Here is a 19,603-nt window from a genome sequence, read left to right on the forward strand (position 1 = left end):
AACCTTTGTTTTCCAGATGGCTTTTTGGTGATGCCAACTGTGCAGTAGCTCATTTCTACTGTGCAGTAGTGTCACAACACGCTTCGTGCCACATGACGCTATTGTGTAATAGTAATGAGCTACTGCACAGTCAGTGTCTTGTGTAGACGCAGCCAGTTTTTTTTCAAAGCTCCATATAGTCCAAGGGAAAGAAACCTGTAGCCTGTAGGCTGGATCTAGCTCACCAAGTGGGAAGATACAGCCTATGAATCCCAGGTGTCTGTGGCAATTTGGTGGCAATCTGCAGCACTTGGGCAGGAGGCCAACATTGCTGTGAGAGATGTGGTATTGGGGATGGGAAACAGTGACATCAGCTTTGGTTGGGTAAGAAGCAACAGTCAGCCTTCTGAGCCAGCTCTGTTAAAGCAGACTGCTGCTCCATATGGTCTATCGGGCTTGGTAGAGAACAGGCCCCAGCTCAACGGAGAAGAGGTTGACTAAACTCTCCATGTGATTAGTTCTACTCAGCTATCTACTGGGTGGAAATACAACTTTGCATTATAAGGTGCTCTTTGTGCCTTTAGAGCCCAGTAAATAATTTTAATTAGTAGAAAAGACCCTATCATTTTAAATAAAGAAGGATTAATAAAGGACAGAATCTTCCTAGTAGTGATGGCTATATAAATAGGCTGTTTGAAGAAATGACAGGTGTATCAGGAGAACATTTATAACTACTAGTAGAGAAAATCTCTTCTTTCTTGTCACAGGCAGCCTCAGTTAATCATTCTAGTTGTTGTTTTGTGATGTGACTTGTGATTTAACACCTTAGACCATTTCAAATATAGTTGCTGAGTTAGATTTTGGTTTTTGTTACTCTGACATAACATTGCAGAAGCAGCTTTACTGAATCTGTCCATGGAACTTGGCAGCAGTGCCTGGACCTGATTTTCTATAGGAAAGAATCCCAGTTAGAAAAATAATACCATGGGAGCATAATCCATGATGATCCTTTCTTGACCATCAAGAAAAAGTGATGGGCAACCTGGCCCTCATTTCTCCTCCATATATTGCAGAAGAATTGATGTGGCTTCATTGATATAAACTGGAGCAGCAGCTCTGGGGATCTGGAGTAATAATAGTATGGCGCATGTAATATACTTACCACCACATCTGTGCATTACTATTTTTCCTAGAGAAAAGGTATCTCCTACCATCAATAGAGACCTCTGGTCTGCTAAGTACTTTCTTTTCACACAATCTAAGTATGCTTATGATAGTTTAATCTTGTTCCTTATTTTTTCTGCAACTTTTTAGAAGGTAGGGTTCATACATACATTTCATTTTCCTTGGGAGGTGTTGGGGGGAAGTTCTTCATCCCCTTACTGGGACTTTAGATGCCCAGAATGGACTTCATGTCTCCCAAACCATGTCTCAAAAAGGATGAGGTATCACATTATTAAATTAGATTAATCTAGCCATAGCACCACAAATTAAATGATAATCAGATACCTGGAGTGCCTGAAAGAGAGATTAGAAACATTATAACATTTCAGATTTCCATCTATGGTGCTAGAAAGCATAAACTGTGGAAAGATAGGAAAGTACCTATGATATACATATATAACATTTTCATTTAGCTTTTAATATCTATTTTGAGAATAGAGCTATCCTCATATAACACCATAGAAAAATTATGGTTGTAGTATTAGTAAGCATGGGAGTTATCTGGTTAAGTGGAATAAAAAAGAAAGCAAACTTTAGCACAGATCTGTTGCCTTTTTTTGTAGGTTGACAAGTAAAGTGAATATTTCTTCAGAGCATATTTCCTAATATTTCATGAGGCAAATGTTGAACAGATGTACTCAAAGTGTGGAAAAATTAAATGAAAGGCACATTTAGGATTTACAGAGCTGAAAACCAAGAAACCAATGGAAATTAGAACTTTGATGACCAGAAACTATGCTGCTAATGCAGAAATTTTTATTGTAACTTAAAAAATTGGCTTCCAAGTTCCCATTCTGCAACCTGGAACCATATGAACTTCAGTTAAAAATGATGCAACTTTTGTTCTGAAAAAAGTAATATAGCTGTAAAGAATGTTTTTATGTTCATTTTAAATTAACAGTGACTAGTGCAGCTCTATAAAATTGTACTGGTTCCCAGAATTGCGGAAATCTACAAAAGTTTGGGAGCTCAGAAATGTAGATGGTTTTTCCACTTTGAAATCTTGCAATCAAGACTGCTTAGAGATGACATGGAAAACCCACATGATCCTTCATTTACTATGAAGATCATATCACAGCTGAAACTAGAGGGAGTTACCACAGAGCTGAAACTAGTCTGGTAAAGGGTAGTTACTTCATGTAACTGCTGGAAGCATCTGCTGCAACAGTGCACTATTTATTTTAGTAAAACTCTTACATATCTCTACAATGAACTACAGTATCAATTCAGAAAAGGACCCCTCTTTTCAGAAAAAGCAACTGGGCATGGGACTTTGGACTTAAACACATGCTTACATACTTTTACCAAATGGAGATGCATTTAAGCAAATGAATTGGGGTTCCACATGGCCCAGTAAATAAGAGTTTAGACTACTCAAAAGAATATTACTTGTATTTAAATCAAGTCAGGTAGCTATTCTGTTAAAGCTCAGAATAGGATTTTATACAGCGAAAGGTTTGATAGATTCTTGTTGCAAAATTGTTTGTTAAAATAATAATGTTATACAAAAATACATAGAAGTCCTGCTTGTATTGTTCTGAAGCACTGCCAAATATTGTTGTGTACTTTGTTTTCTATCTAGCAACTGTGCTGACTGAGAGATCGTGACAATACGGAAAGTGCTGGGGGTAGGTATCTTGTAGAACATGGGTTCTTAACAGAGGGTTGTGGCCCCCTGGAGAGCAATGAGCAGGTTTCACGTGCTCACCTGCATGTGGCTGTGCAGGTGAGCAGGAGTCCACCTAGCATGGGGAGGAGCCACCCTTGGGCTGAGGTGAGTCCCAAAGAAGGGGTGGACGCACCCAGCCCAGCCCCACAGTTTCCATCTTGCAGGCAGAGCTGCAGGTGGATGGGCAAGGCTCCGTGCTGCTGCTGCTCAGGTGAGTGGGGCTCTGGGGCTCCCCACTGCTAAGCCCTGCCAGCTGCACCTGGGCTGTGCAGGTGGGGCTGGGCAGCCAGGCCGGTCCTGTTTGGCACAGGTGGGCCATGGAGTTCTTATGGCATGTTGGGGGGAGGGGGGCTCAGGAAGAAACAGTTTGAGAACCCCTGTCCTAGAAGACATGACGTTTGTATAGAGGAAAGGAAGAGGAGCCTTAAATTTAGATCTCAATGGGTGCATCTACATGAAATGCCTTACTGTGCACTAGACTAATCTACTATGTAGTAAAGCATCAGCATCTACACATGCATCATAATTACTTCACAGTAGATTAGTCTAATGTACAGTAGATTAGTCTAATCCAGATACCTCCCGGTACTAGAAAATGGCACATTAAACTCATGTACTGAAGTGCACATGTAGACACTGTGAAAATTGCTCCTGGTTAGTTCAGGCAACAGGGGTCCACAGCTTAGCCCCAAGTTCCCCAGGGCTGGCAGGGAGCTGGGGACAGATGCCTGCCCACTCCCCAGAGCAGCTCCAAGCCATGCAGAGCTCTGTGGGGCAGAGGCATCTGCCCTGGCTCTGGGGGCAGCTGTCTCCCAGCTACATGGAGATTGGGACCAGTCCCTATCATTGTGGGGTGGGGAGGGCCGTTCCAGCTGCAGGGCAGTGCTTCCCAGCCACATGGAGATCAGGACCCATTCCAGTCTCCGCAGGGTAGGGGGAGCTTTCCCAACTCTGGGGGCAGCTGCCTCCCAGCTGCGTGGAAATTGGGACTGGTCCTGATCTCCATGTGGCTGGGAGGCAACTGATGCTAGAGCCAGGACCGTTCCTTCTGCCCCATGGAGATTAGGCCTGGCCCTCATACTCCCTGCTAGCCCAGAGCTGGTACCTGAGGGAGCCAAGAGCTCCCCCTGGCTGCTGCAAGGGGGCAGAGCAGGGCAGGAGCAACCCTGGACTAAACTCTTCCCATTGGGAGCAAATTTGCTCCCAACAGGCTCATATTCAGATGTGTGCCCAGGAGTGCTTTAATGAGCCTGAATTTTCTATGCAAAAACATGCCCAGTCTGGTCCTTAATTGCCATGTGGTCTGTAGGCACATCATTTAGGCAAACATTGGCAAATTTGGGCATTTCAATAAGTGATTTAATTTTCAAAGGTGATGAGCACTGCAGCTCCTATTGATTTAAATGGGAACTTTTTCATGAGACTAAGGATTGCTCACATCATCAGTAAAGATTTGCAGGATGATGCTCTTGTCATTTATGGTGAAGATACTATTAGTTTCCAATAACATGTATGGGTTGAATGCTCTCTTGACTTTTCAGCCTGTGCCACTCGTTGACTTTAATATGTATCAAATCTGGGCTGAGGTTGGTTCTACAAGTGGCTCTTGTTGGGGTGCTAGGTGAACCAAACATTTTTGTGGGCAGGGTCAATGCCAGATAAAAAGCTAGGTAAAATGGGCTTGAGAGGGCACGCTTTGTCTAGTTATGTCTGCTAGCAGAGACTGCACTGGGCTTCATCGCTATTACATGGATCCTACTCTGTTCCCTGCACTGGAAATAGAGATAGATTTTACTTCTTCGCTTCACTGGCCAATAGATGCTGTATACCTCTGGAACTGACCTTTGTTGTAGAAACCTATGAGTTTTACTATTCTGCAAGCCTGGAACTTGCTGCAGCATTCACTCCTTGCCCTTGAATGGGCGTTAGAAATTAAGATTTAATACTAAGAATAATGTTGCTACACAAGGCCACAAAGATGGTCTAAAATATGTATAAACTAAGATAGTGGTGTAATCTTGAATACAAAGTCAAAGATCTTTGAGGGCTGGGAACTGGACCATTTGTCACATGAAAATGTTAACTCTGCAAGATTGCAGTTCTAATAGCAAAGTTGTTCAGCAAAGGCATAACAAACATTTTAGAAGAAACATCCCGATATTGTGGCTGACTCTTCTGGAGGATTAAATTATTCAATCTCTTTTTCAGAGTGCAATTTATTTTTCTGCTTGTAGCTAGAAGGTCAGTTACATTTGCAGATATCAAAATCTTGCAGGCTAAGATTGTGAATGATGATTTCTTATCAGGTCAGCTATGCATAGAAAATGTTTGGACTCTTAAAAAAAAAATGGAATAAGGAATTATACCCTTTCTGTTCTGGGATCTGCCCCAAAACTAAAACTGTCACGTAGCTTGAAATTAGGGGTTTGAATCCTAACACATTTCCTTGAAGTACAGAGAAGTTCTGTTTTGAGAGTTGTGCTTTCGCCATTTCACATGTGAAAACTAATCCAGCAATAAAGAAAAACAGTAAATGGAGGAACATTTGTAGTACTGAAAGTGCAGCACCGATAGAAAATGTTAGGATTCTTAAAAGGCTGAAGCCACTATTAATTTCTACAGTACCAGTATTGGCCTTCAAACACTGTTATAGGCCAAGAGTTCAAATTACTAACTATCAAGTAGTTTAGTGTATTCCCAAAATGTCCTGCTTTTCTAAATCAATAACTAGAGGCTTTTTTAGTAAGGAATGCAGACAAGTTAGAAATCAAATCTTCTTACTAAAGCAAGGTCAAGAGACCATTTTCAGTGAACTGAAGATCACACTGTATAGATTATGTAATGGAGTAAATAAGCTTTAGGCTCAGAATCCATTGTTTGGGCATGAAATAAAAATCTTTGAAAACTTCAAGAAACTCATGTTAAAAATATTCAATATGAATTTTGCTTTTTTCATGGTAAGACGGCATAGCTTAAAAAATGCATGTTGCAGAAACATATATGCTAAATATGAATTAGCCCAGCCTAATCCACCAAAATGTTTACATTCAAAATGTAAACATTTTTCTTAAAATTGGCTCTTTTTACCAGACCCTAAAATCTGTAATTGTCACATCAAAATATTATTAGTATGTCCACATAGGTTTATATATGACATTTATGTTATAGGTTATAACCTTTCTGTTAATATAATACAGTTTATACTTTCCTGCAATTAAAGGTATTATGAAATGATAATAAGCAGTAAGTGTTAAACACTGCATTGAAAAATACTCAGTTACATAGAACATCTGATACTTATTTAAAGCTGTAGTAATTGCATAAAGTTGCCAAGCATGTTCTTTATAGGATTAGAAAGGGATATGAACACTTGATAATGGGCATGTCTGTACAAGATGCTTTACTCTGCAGTAGACTAATTTACTGCTCAGTAAAGCATCACTGGCCACACGTGTAGGTGGTAACTGTCCAGTACATTAGTCTACTGTGTGGTTAGTTTACTACCTATAAATGCAGATAGTAAACTAACTGTGCAGTAGGTAGTGTCAGCCACACCACCAAGGGGCCAGCCACCTGCTTGGCCCAGAGCCAGGGGCTGGGAGTTGCTCCAGTCCCATGGCTGGGATAGCTCTTTGCCTATCCCGGCCTGGGCTTTAAACCCCAAAACTAAAACTGTATGACCCCAGGGGCTGTGCCAGCAATTGCTTGCCACTGGGCATTATGTCTTGCAGCAGTGACCCCATGGAGGCCGCAGCAGGCTCATCAAACCTAGTGGTGGACCGCAGGCCGAGCCCACCACCTGGCTGCCTTCCATGCACTGTGCCTCTGTGCTACGGGCACATGCCAAGGTCCAGCAGCACCCGGAGTCTCTGGCAGAGCCCCTGAGATCTGTTACAGGACCTATGATGGCATCCTCACCAACTCCACAGACGGTGTCTGGGGGTGCCACACTGAGGTGCAGAGCCAATTTGCCTGGGGCTGATGCTCCAATGCCCACATATATGAATCCCTGGCGGGCTGTGTGCAGGATCACAGGCACCAGAGGTCTGCTTGGCAGTGCTGCATAAAGGTCAGGGTCTTGCTGGTGCAGTGGGTCTGTGTTATTGACCATAATAGCCAGTCCAGGGCTGCCTGCAGGTCCATGCTCTTTATATGCATCCTGGCTCCCTGGGACCCTAGATGCACTGTACTCCAGCACGGGCAGTCTGGCAGAGGCTCTCCCAGGGCCCAGCAGCAATGACCAGTCTGTGGGAAAGGGCCCCTTGGGGCACTAGGCACAGGTCCCAGCATGTCCCCCCGCCGCCTCATCCAGCAGCTCCAGGAGTCTGGGTCAATGACTGCCCCACCAAGTCTGGGTGCACAGCCCCAGTGGGGAGGACAGGCTGGGGATGGAACCAGCTGTGACCAGCTCCAGCTCCTCCCTGAAGGGGGCCAATGCCTTGGCAGTTGGGTGCCTCTGCACCCTGGGACACTGATAGCAGCTGCACCTTTCCCTGGCCTGAAGGGACAGACTCAGGCTGCCAAAACTTCCTGCCACACCCATTCAGTAAGCCCCAGACAGGAAGGAGGTCTGGGGGGAATGTGCCCTAGTGGACCACCACAGCTTGAAGGACAACCAGGTGGAAGCACCATGGGCTGCAGTATGGGTGGTCCTCCCAGGGTGGGCAGGTGATAGAGATGTGTGTCTTTCAGGGCCTTGATGCACTGTAGAAAGCCCAGGTCTCAGAATCTGCCACCATCTCCAGGAGGTCATTGACTCGGAGCACAGTGTAGCAGAGCCAAGGTTCAAAATGCAGGGGGCGGGGGAAGGAGGGCTGAGCTCCCCCATAAGAGATGAGAGCCCCCAATAAGCCCCGCTATAATTGATGAGAGCTCCCATCCCACCCCACCCCACCCCTTTCTAAGTAGCTCAGGCAGCAGTGGCGGCTCCTTCCAGCTGTCAGAGCTGCAGACCCCCAGCAAGAGTCAGAGTGTAATTCAAACCCTGGAATTTCAAATCCAGCACATCCTGAAGGGTGCCACAGACTTCCAGGATGGCCTTCCTCATGGTCACCTTGTCCACCCCAAAGTGGTGGCTGATGTAGTGCAGGTTGGCAGATGTGGCAAAGTTGAGGAGGGTGATGGCCACCCAGGTCTCCATGGGGAGGGGCGACCACATGGTGGTGAGTTGTTGCTCTAGCCACAGCTGGTCAAGAAGCTCCTGGAAAGAGTCCACCCACTGCTCATTGTCCCAAGAACGCTGGGAGATGTGGAGCCACCAGTCCTGGCTAGCAGGGCAGACCCACAAGCAGTGTGGCTGGAGCCCCATTGACACCTCATGGAGTTCATGGACAGCATTCATAGAAGCATCATGTGGATGTCATCAGCATCCCTGCCAAGGTCTGGGTGGTGGCCCAGAGGCTGGTAGATGACAGCCCAGGGGCAGTGGGCCACAGGTGGGGCAGTGAGCTTGGCCACACAGTTGCATGGCACAGAGGAACAGACAGGGTTGAGGCTGACTTGAATCAGGCTGTGGTCACTGCAGCTGTGAAGCGCAGCAGCAAACAGAAGCCCATGGTGTGAGTTGTTGCTGCTGGGGCCTACTCCCATAAGGAGGAAATCTGCTCCCAAGAGGCTGCATGTGTAGACACCATCCCAAGGCTGTCTTACTGTTAAGCCTATGCACATAAATAGCACGTGTAGATGTGCTGACCGAATACTAGAGCATGGGGCTGCCAGTCATATTTTCTGCTTTGCCTTTGTACCCTCAACAAGTCACTTAATGCCTCCATGGCTCAGTTCCCTTACCTGTAAAGTGAAGTAAGTAAATTCAGTGAGGTATTGTGGGGCTTGATTAATTAATACTTGAGGTCTTTGGATGAAAAGTGCTACATAAGGGCAAAGTGTATTATGAAAGGAGAAGCAGAATTAGGAAGAAGTTAATATACCAGAATTATCTCACTCTTCCTTTGTGCTCCCTGTCTTGGTTGTATCCATCTTACGTCCTTGTCATCTAACCAGGTAGCTTCCTTGGGGTAGGACCATATTTTTATTACAGGTGTGTACACCTTTTGCCTAGCAAAATGAGGCTATAATACCTGATGTGTCTGTATTACAAATATGATAATAAATATGAAGTCATATAGCAGAAGTGGGAATTTACTGTCCTTTCCCACTTTGAAATTTATGCTAAATTAGTCTTTTCTATCTTCAGGGTGAATCTCAGATGAACTACCCCACTTTCTTTCTCTTTGCCAACCCTATCATTGCTCTTGATGCTGTTTCTGCTGCCCTTATGTGCATGGCAACTCCACTGGCATTATGGGAGTGTCCTTCATGTAAGAAGAACAGACCAGCACTAGAGAGATCTGCCAGACAGATCAGAAAGGTGAAGTTAAAAGTTCCAGTGTAATCCCTTTTTATGCCAAAGCTGATAACTCAATTGGGATATTTATTCAGTGCATACTTTGTAATATTTCATTTGCCAAATTTTGAACAGATGTACTTCTAGCTTGGATAAACTGAGACACGTATGTAAGTTATGAGGCTGAAAGCTTAGAAAGACAGAGGTTTCGATGGCTGGAAGTTTACATTTACAGAAGATTTTGGCCATAACATAAAACTGAATTAAAGTAGTAACATAGATAGATTGCAAACTTTAGAGTCCAGGCTGCCCATGGTCCTGAAGAAAATGTGGGTTCATCCATTTGGCCAGACTCAAACACAACTTTCTAGCCATAGAACCCAATGTACCACCAACTGTTACAGGTGCACAAACACTGCAAAAGAAGACCTGTTAATTATTACTTTCAGTAATTTTCATTGGCACTCCAGGAACATCTTCCACTGCCTCACTACAGCTGTCTCGGGATCCTTACAACTACTTTTCTCAAATTCTAGACTACTGCTTTACTTGCTGAGTGGTAAGTGAGAGGGGAGCATTCAACCCAGCTGCCATCTCCAGACCTAGGAAAAAGTGCAAGCCAAAATTTCAAAGGAGTTTGTTCTTCCATACAAGGTGAATACTAATTTGACTTCTGTCATAATTTCCTTAAGCTAGTTAAAGACTGACTTTTGTAATTTCAGCCTATCTGCAACAATGCAGGACTGTGCAAACATGGATTTGACACAAAACTCTTAGTAAACCATGGACAGCCTGTATTTCTGGCTGTCCACATGTTCAGCTTTCTAGTTTAGATATAGTTTAAATGGATCTTGGAAAGCGATAGAATTGGTAAAATAATAGTTCAGGCTCCCTGCACATTATTTAAGTACAGTAAACTCTATTGCTTCCTGATATTAAACAAATTGCATAGTGTTTTGATGGAGCTATCTAAGTGTTTAATGTGCACAGAAATGTGATCTTGGCATGATTAGCTAAGGAAAAAACATTTGAAAAAAACATCTAATCCTGCTTCCTCCTTTTAACTCTGGAGAACCAGAGAAACAGCAACATTTGAGACTGTGATTTCCTCTTTCGTCTAATTATTATAAGAGATGGAATGATTAACTAAACAGAAACCAAGCTTTTAAATGGACACACAAAAATGTTAAAGAGAAAGAGAAAATGCATGCACTCTCTATTTATTGCATTGTTTTAGTGCTGCAGTATTCAGAGATACTATCTCAGCATTACTATTTAATGCGCAAGTTTCAAATATTCAAAAAAGAACAGACAGGTTTAATTAATTTAGGAGGTCCCCAAAGAAATAAATATTTATTAAAGTTTCAGTGATGTAAAAAGCCCTTTTTTTTTTAAACCACACTTCAAGTGTTGGTGTACAGCCTGCCAAAAAACATACCTGGTGAGCTATTTAGAAACTTCCTGTTTCACATGCTAATTAACAGTCTATGAATTTTAACTTAAATGAGGGTCACAAAACTAAAATGTATTGCAGAAGAGGCCTGCATTTGTCATTCAAAGACACTGCCAAGGTTTTAAGGCCTAACTATAAAGTGGATTTTACAGCTTGAAAAGCTAGTTTTCCAAATACAACTGGGTCAAAACTGGGAGGAACCTGAATGCTTGGAATCACATGAGATGAATTAGGTTGTCTGCATTTCAAGTTTTAATATAAACTCTTACAGGCAGTGTGGCATTGGATTCAAATCTTCAGATGAGAACATGCCTCTGTTGCTTTGGTTCTGAGTAGGATTCATTGCATTGCTATTGTCACTCCTTAGGGGAGGTATATCTTTTCTGTAGAAGACACCATGATTCCTTGGTATGTGCACATTTGGGGGGCAAATTATGATAGTGTCTTCTAAACGTTTCTGTCAATAGTTGTGTGTCTTAGAGAGAGTTCTCGTTTTCAAAATATCAGTCAATTTTCCTACACTTCCTTTTTCCAAGATAGAAATGGGGCAGGGATACTGCATGAAGCCTGCTGATTTTGCCTTTGTATTAACTCTGGTTAGAGTTGGTCACTTGAACTTTCTTAAACATAATTGTACACCATACGGTGGCTTTCATGGAACTGTACTGCATTCATTTATTAAAGACACTGTTCAACATGTAAATTCATGACTTGGACATAAGTATGAAATAAAGTATAACATTTGCAAATTACATGAAGATTGTGGATGTAGTAAATTGGGGAAAGGACACAGATTGGAATCGCTTGGTAAGCTAAGTGAAGGAAGCGATACAGGTTTCATTGTATACAAGATCATACATCTAGGGACCAGGAATGTATGCTTAACTTAGATGAAAGTGGCTATATCCTGGGAAAGATATGGAGGATAGTCAGCTGAGGAGGGTATGGAGGATGAACCTGAGTAGCCAGTGAGATGCTCCGGCCAGAAAGACTAGTATGAAGTTTGGCTGTATAAGCAAGGAAATAAAACAAATACAAATATAGAAATTGTATTACTTCTTCATCTGGCACTAACACAAACCCTTATGGAATACTATGTCCTTCGTTTGTGTCCACAATTTAAAGAAATTATTGAAAAGTTGTAGAGGGTTCAAAGAACAACCACAAGAGTGATTAAAGGACTCCAGTGCATGCTTTGTAAGTGAAAGAATGAGCTCTATTTAGTTTATCAAAGAGAAGGGTAAGTCAGCAATATTAGATTTGATCTCTGTCTACAAGCATACCTACCCATGGAACAAAAATATAATGGAAGGCTATTCAATTTACCAGACCAGGGTATAATAAAATTTAATGGGTGAAAATGGGATGCAAATATTTAACTATATGAGGGTAATTAATTATTGACACAATCTGACAGGGGTAGTGGTAAATGGCCTATTACTTTTTAAATCCAGTTTGGATATTTTTCTAAAATATGTGCTCTAGTTCATTCACAGCTATCAGACATGAAGCAGGAATTAATTCAGTAGGGTTGAAGTGTTGTTGTAACCATGATGGTTCAGGAAATATGAGGGGCCAGGGCTTTTTTTTTTAGTATTTTTTATTGGACTTACTAAGGAGGAGCAGTGCATACTTAAAATCTTGTCAAACTTCTTTCCCAGCTATACAGTTAGTCCAACAAGCACATATCACAAAAAAGCCCCCATCTCAAATAAATAAAATTACTGTTATTGCATTGTATACCCTACAGGGGAATTTTTGAAAGGAAGAGGAGGTACCTTAAGTTAGGGTGTGTATGTGTGTGTGTATGTATGTGTATATATACATAAATGAAAGCAGTTTTTACTACTGCCACTAGGTATAGTGACTAGCATGGCAGGAAACCTGAAGGGAGGAGCTAGCCCACATTTCACAATTTTCAGTGATTAAAGTAAAGCATGCTACCGAAGAACCAGTCTAACATCTGGTATTTCAATATTTCAGCCAAGAATCTTACTGTATTTCCTTGGGATGCTTCCACTTTCAAACAATGTGGAATGCTATGGAATAATTTTCCTTCCTATTTGGACTCCAAATTTGAAAAGTTGTAAAATGGCAGCAGAGCAAAGCAAACAAAAATGCTTTTCTGTTGATGACTGGATGGGCTGAACATTGCAAATATGGGTGTTTAGACCAAAAAGGCTCTGCTGTTATTTTCAACTCAAGACATCTTAAACTATGCAAAACTGCCATGGATTTTCATGAAACTGTTCTTCTACTCTTTGGGTGTGTCTGAGTATGATCATACGCAATCCCATTACTGCTGCTGAAAGACGAACCTTGCCATTCCTTCTGTCTCTGCATGTGAAGTTTGCTGAAAAAATGTTATGTAGTTTCCTTCTGGCCTGAGACTGTGATTGTTCTCTTGGCCATGCTCCTAAGAGTCAGCTCAAGGTGCAGACCTGCAATTGATGACTTGCCCATAGGGACATGCATCCCAAGTGTTCCTGCCAAACACAGGTGTTTTTCTGGGGTGCATTGAGCAGCGATACAGAATAATCATGACAGAATAATCAAGAGGAGAGAGAGCGCAATAATGGCAAGGCTTGAAATTCATGAAATGCAACATAGAAAAAGTAAAAAGCAGCTCCTTGGCTAGGGACAGAAACTATACATAAACCAGTATAAGGGATTGGAAACTGGTTCAAATCTGTAACACAACAGAAGTTCAGTGCACATAAACCACTTTCAAAATGGCTGAAACCAGTTTAAGATAAACCTGGATGGATGTAGTATCAGACTTAACTGATTTAGATTAAATTGGTTTATTGAACTTTTGTCTCAGATCCCCTCCAGATTCAAGTTAACCCACAGTCCCCCAGCATCCCAGCATCCTTTACACCTCTCCTGCAAATCCCTCTCCACTTGCAGGGTGGGCAGACTAGCCTTGACCCAAGCTGTCTGCTCCAGCCCAACAAGGATGTGTGCTTTAGCACCCCTTGGCTTCTGGCCTAGGCCACTGCAGGCATGTGGCTGCATTTCTAGAATCAAAGGTGAATTTCTGTTTACTTGTTTGTTTGTTTAGTCTATGCAGCTTAGATTAACCTGCAAAGATTGAATCAATTCAGCCTTGGGCTTTTTGATTATCTGTACTTAGCCAAACTGCTTTCAAAATGGCCAAAACTGGTCCAAGATAAACTTGGATGGATACAGTATCCTTCCAGATTCAAGTTAACTCACAGTCTTCCTAGCATCCCAGGATGCTTTTCACCTCCCCTGCAACTGCCTCTTTGCAGGCTGGGTGGGTTAGCCTTGGTGCGAGCTGTCTGCTCCTGCCTAGTAGGAAGATACACTCTAGCACCCTCCGGCTTCTGGCCTGGGCCTCTGCAGGCATGTGGCTTCATTTCTGGAATCAAAAGTGAATGTCTATTCATTTGCCTGTCAGTTCAATCTGTGCAGTTTAGATGAACCTGTGAAGATTGAATTGATTCAGCCTCAGGCTTTTTGACCATCGGTACTTAGCTCTTGTGGTCTAAGGCAAGGCAGCATTTGTGGAACCTTTTTCTTTGGGTCCAAGCTTGTTAATACTCACTAGCTTCCTCCCAACCCCAATGTTGTTATCCTGTGTATTGAACAATTTCCTTTCACTGATAAACTCTAGACATCCATGTTGCTAAAATCAGCTAACAAGCTGCCTGGAAAATGTATATGCTTTATGGAAAAGAGAGATGTGTGTGGTTCAGAACCCTGGACTTCAGTATTTTCTATTAGAACAAAGTGTAGATGCATCATAGAGTGATAGGACATTGAAATATTGTATGGAGTAGTGGAAAACCTGTTTGACTAATGTTTTTTATGTTCTTTCAACTGTTACATCAGTTTGTGTCCCAACTATTCTAATGCTGTTTAAGAATATTAGTCTTACTTAAAAAAAAAAATCTATTTGCAGTTTTTAACCACTTGTACTTGTGCAGTGAGAAAATAATATTTGCTTTGGTGCCACCTAGTGTGTAAGGGTACTTATGCAGCTCTGATTCCTCCCTTTCCTTTTAGAATATCTTCTTGAAGAGGTCTTTTAATGTGATTCACAGTTCAAACCTAATAAAATCAAGGATCTTTCTGCAAAACTGTCTGTAGTGCATACATCTATTTTCAGTCTTTCCCTCACTGTCCTTTTATTATAAGTTCTTCATTGTGTGAAACCTTAAACTGGGTTCATGTGGTTACACAGGGGCATAGTGCAGTAAAGAGGGCATGCGTTTTGCTGTACAGTAAGAAACTCATTTATCCTCACTGCCACCTAAGCACATTGGCAAAGGAAATGAATAATCGATTTTTTTCAGTAGAACATTATGGGTGGAGGGGTGAGGAAGAAAGAAAATCATATAACAGAAGGTGGGGCCAGAGGATGTTTGTGGTACTTGAATCCCAGTTGCCACAGTTACGTTATATAGGATCAAACGAATTGGAAAAGTTGCAAGCCATGTTTCAAAGCACAAGACAACTTGTGTCTTAACAGATGGGAAACAGGAAGAACCTTCCCCAGAGTAGGTTAGTTTGTATCTTCTCACTACTGGGCTTCTTGCATCTTTCTTTGAGTGTCTAGTTGTGACTGTTATGGGAGACAGGATATTAAGTTAGAAGGACCCAGAATCTGATCCAGTCTTCTAAATCTTTTTTCTTAGGTTAATGCCCTGTTTGGAATAGTTAAAACACACCTGCCATAATCTCTTTTTCTGCAGTTTGGCAGGGGTAAAACACAACTGCCATAATCTCTTTTTCTGCAGTTTGGCAGTCTCTGAATGTAAGAACAGTTTGTTTAGCCCTATGATGCATTCTGGTACATGAGAATTTCTTTCTAGTATCCCTGCTCTGTTGCAGCTCAGCATTTAGCCATGCAGAGAGCTTTTTTACTTGGACTTTGTGCACATTTTAATGAATGAGTTCCTAGTTTTAGTAATGTTTCTTGCTGTTTTTCTCAGTGAGCAGCTATAGAATCCTTCAGTTTGCACATACTCACTGCATCCATGTCTTATTCCCAGTCTGAATATGTGCCAGTGTAAAAATTGTTTTATATTGTAGTATGTGTCTGATACGAGTTTAACTGCCCTCATAATTTGGTTAGTAGCTTTGCCTTTTCTATGCATCAAAAATCTTCATCTTTGAGAAGGTTGTTAAAGAAAAATCTGCCTGACCATTATTATACAAGTCTAGGATTGGCTTGGCTCAGCATGAACAGGTCAGAGGAAAGAGGGGACAAAGAGCCTTCCGCAACCTCTAGATCTTTTTTTTTTTTTTTAGGCTGGGAAGCACCCAGTAGAGAGAGTCTTGATGCAGAGAGGAGCTCATGTTCTACTCCTTTATGGCTGCTGCAACATGGATACCTTGCAGCAGTTCTGCATCCCAGTGCCAGGACTGTTTTTTTCAAGGGAGAATATTCTTACATATCAGTGGGCGTGTCTACACAAGATGCCTTAATGCACAGTGGACTGTTCTACTGAGCATTACTGCATCATGGCAAAAACCGTGTTAATGCGCAGTAGAATTAGTCTACTATGCATTTCACAGCAAAACATTCACCTTTGCTACTGCGCATTAGTGCAGCTACTGTACCTTTATCTAGTACCTCATATTAGAGGTAACAAATGCATAGTAGCGAAGGTGCATTAATGAACATGTAGACATGCCCAGTAACTCTCTACTTTATTTTACATAAGCCATCAAGTTCATTCATCTTCAATTCACCCTCTCAGTGGATGAAGAAAAAATCTAGACACCCAAAAGGATCAAACTTGAAAGTTTTATTTTTGCATTGGAACTTTGTACAAACCATATTTCAAATGGCTTTACAAGGTTAACAATACACAGTAATAAAAATGGAATAGTAGCAGTGGCATGTAGCCTATAACATACAGCAGAGTGCAGTGTTAAAACAGTTTCCATTATGATCTGTTCTGTTTTATTTCCAAGAATTAATATTTGGTAGGGTTAAGGATGGGTGAATAGGTTCTGAGAAAGTAAAAATCAGCCAGATCTATTCCCATGCCTTGATTTAAGACCTGAAGCAGACCTTTTAGGATGCCTATAAATGTTGCATGTAGGTGCACATGGGACCTGGCAAACCCCATGGAAGTGACTCTTTAAATTTAACAGTACCCAGGGGTTCAGCTGCAATTTACACCCCTGGTCCCCTTTAGAACTGTAAAATTGTGGAGCGTGCAAGATTTCTCCTGCTTTCTTTCCGAGAGGTCGACCACTCTTGCAAGAATCCAAGGCAGGTTTCTCGTATGTTGCAAGGTTTTACAATCCCACAGTGCTCCATGGGATTGGTGCAGTTTTGGGAGATACTACTGAGTATCGCTACATTTTCAAAGTTCACTGGGACCAAGAGTGCTGGCTCCTGTGGGCATCTACCTGCTTTGTACAGGTAAGGAATGGATCATCAATATGCTTCCTTCCCTTAAGGGGGAACAAATTGTCTGGCCACTTTATAGCCTTCTTACTCATGGTGGTGGTGAAGGGGAAAGCATTATATTTCAAATTAATGCTTTAATAATGCTTTTGCCTCATTCAGGTACAGTAATGACACACAAGCTGAGCCAAGTGCATTACTTATGGTATTGGTTACATACTTCTTTGCTCTTTACTTATTACTTTATATATTTATCATACCTGTGTAACTACTTGGGTATACATTATACTCAGCTCTGCATTCCTTCCACATGGAAAACTCAGTTGGACATTTCAGCTGGGGATACAGGCATAGAATGATTGTGGGACAGGTTCATGCTATAATAATTTATTCTTCTCTTAGTAAAATGTGTTGAAAGAAAAAAGTGACTATGATATTATTAAAAATATGTTAAATCTTATTTTCCAGTTCCTTGCTATAAATCTATTCAGTAGTTACTATAGAGATAAATTCATGCTGGTAGGCCCTAACAAATAAATTAGAACATCTTTAAAGCAGAGGAGGGGAGTGGTAGGGGGAACAAGACAGTGGGTGCGTCTACATATGTGATTAGCATGTAGCAATAAACTCGGGTACAGTTTATACTGGAGTTTATTGCTTCTGGATGCAGCATTTACATGTGCACCCAGGACCACAGCACGTTGAGCCAGGGTGAAGCAGCCACAGCTGGCAGGGGATTGTGGGGGGGAGGGTCAACCTGCCAGCCTGGGGCTGCTCCACCCCAGCTGAACATGCTGTGGAGGGGCTGGCTGGGGCATGAGGTGCTACAGTGTGGGACTAGCTAACAGGCAGACCCTGCACTGTAGCACCCTCATGCCCCAGTCACCATCTATATGTGCATTTCGGCACACATAATTACTCCACTGTAGTACTTGTCCCAGACAGTAGTGTCCTACAGTGGAGTTAATGAATTTTCTGTGCCCTAATATGGGTGCACATGTAGACAGCGGTGCTTTACTGCAGAGCTATTTAGTCAGCTCCTCAGTAAAGCACATGTGTAAATGCACCCAGGGAAACACAATAGACAAGCCCCTTTCCTCTGCCCCATATCAGCTGAGGCATTCATCTGAGAGGATGGGCAGGGGAAAAAAAAAAAGCAGAAAATGAGTTATATGACTTTAACAGCTTATTTAAATGCCATCATTTGTAGGTTTAACTTTAAACAGTTAAACCCTGCCTCTAGCCCCAGGCCTTGACTTCTGCTTCATGTGAACTTTTCAAATCTAAAGGAAAGGAAACATCTGGTGTATCATCTGGCCAAATAGCCCATATGTATCGCACTGCAATAAGTCATGACAATACATATGATGTTTTTATTGCCGATATGAATAATGTATATTGCTTTGTCTATATATTTGTCATTATAATTTTCCTGCTTTAATTAAGCCACAAATCATACTCAAGAAATATATGGATGACTGAATTAGTCAGGGTGCCCTACTAATAAGTTGACATTTGAATACCAGAACTGAAGATGTCTTGCATTTGGAAAGCTTAATACCTAAGTAACTAGATGTGTATCAGGGAAGATAAATAGGAATGGATGTATCCTGAAGTATTTTTGCATATACTCTTTTTTTTTTTAATAGAATTTTATAACTGTTACCTCTTCTTTAACATTACATCTATCTTATTATTACTATTATGTGTCTGAAAAGAATGTTTTCATTATATAGGGGAGAGCTTTTGTTCCCAGTATGGCTCAATGGATGGAGTACTGTTTTGAGATTTGGAAGACCTGGATTCTACTTTTAGATCTGCCTCTGGCCTGTGGGATGACCTCTTCAACTCTGCGTGCTTCAGCTTTTCCAGCTATAAAATGAGGCTAATGATTGTAAAGCACTTTCAGATCCAGAACAGAAAAGGCCATATATGAGAGAGAGAGAGAGAGACCTCTCTTACTGTTATGTTTGTGGAACTCCATTTACTTTGTTGAGGCTTCTTTGCAGAATTTGTCCATTGGCCCTATAGTCTAAAGTCATACCTCAGCATGAAGGATGAAATTGTGCTTAATTTAGGCACATGTCCTTCTTTCTCTCCATGTGCAAGGAATAAAATGTATTGGTATGAATCTGGTTATATTGGTATAGTCTTTTCCCATGTGGAACTGGAAATAAGCTCTACATTTTTAGCAATATAGGAGTGTCCATACTGAGGGCTATGCTGCTATAATGATTTCTGTTAAAAAAAAAAAACCCAACTACATCCTTAACCAAGCTATTTAATCTATCTATATATAAAGGGCTTAGTCCATCTGTCTGTGTGTCTGTCTGGTGGTTCGTAACACTCCTGGGGGCCATGGCTCCCGGCAGGGCATGGCTCCAACCAGTGCTGCGTCAAAAATGCCCAGAGAATGACAGATGGGGTGGGGCTCCAGTGGAGCGAGCCAGACAAAGTGGGCCAGGTGGACATGGGGCAGGGCGGGGAGGGTGGTGCAGAGCCAGACATGGGTGTGGGTGGGGTGCGGTGTGCAGCTAGACATGG

The sequence above is a fragment of the Alligator sinensis genome, unplaced genomic scaffold (assembly GCF_000455745.1).
Source record: "Alligator sinensis unplaced genomic scaffold, ASM45574v1 scaffold47_2, whole genome shotgun sequence".
NCBI classification, from domain to species: Eukaryota; Metazoa; Chordata; order Crocodylia; family Alligatoridae; genus Alligator; species Alligator sinensis.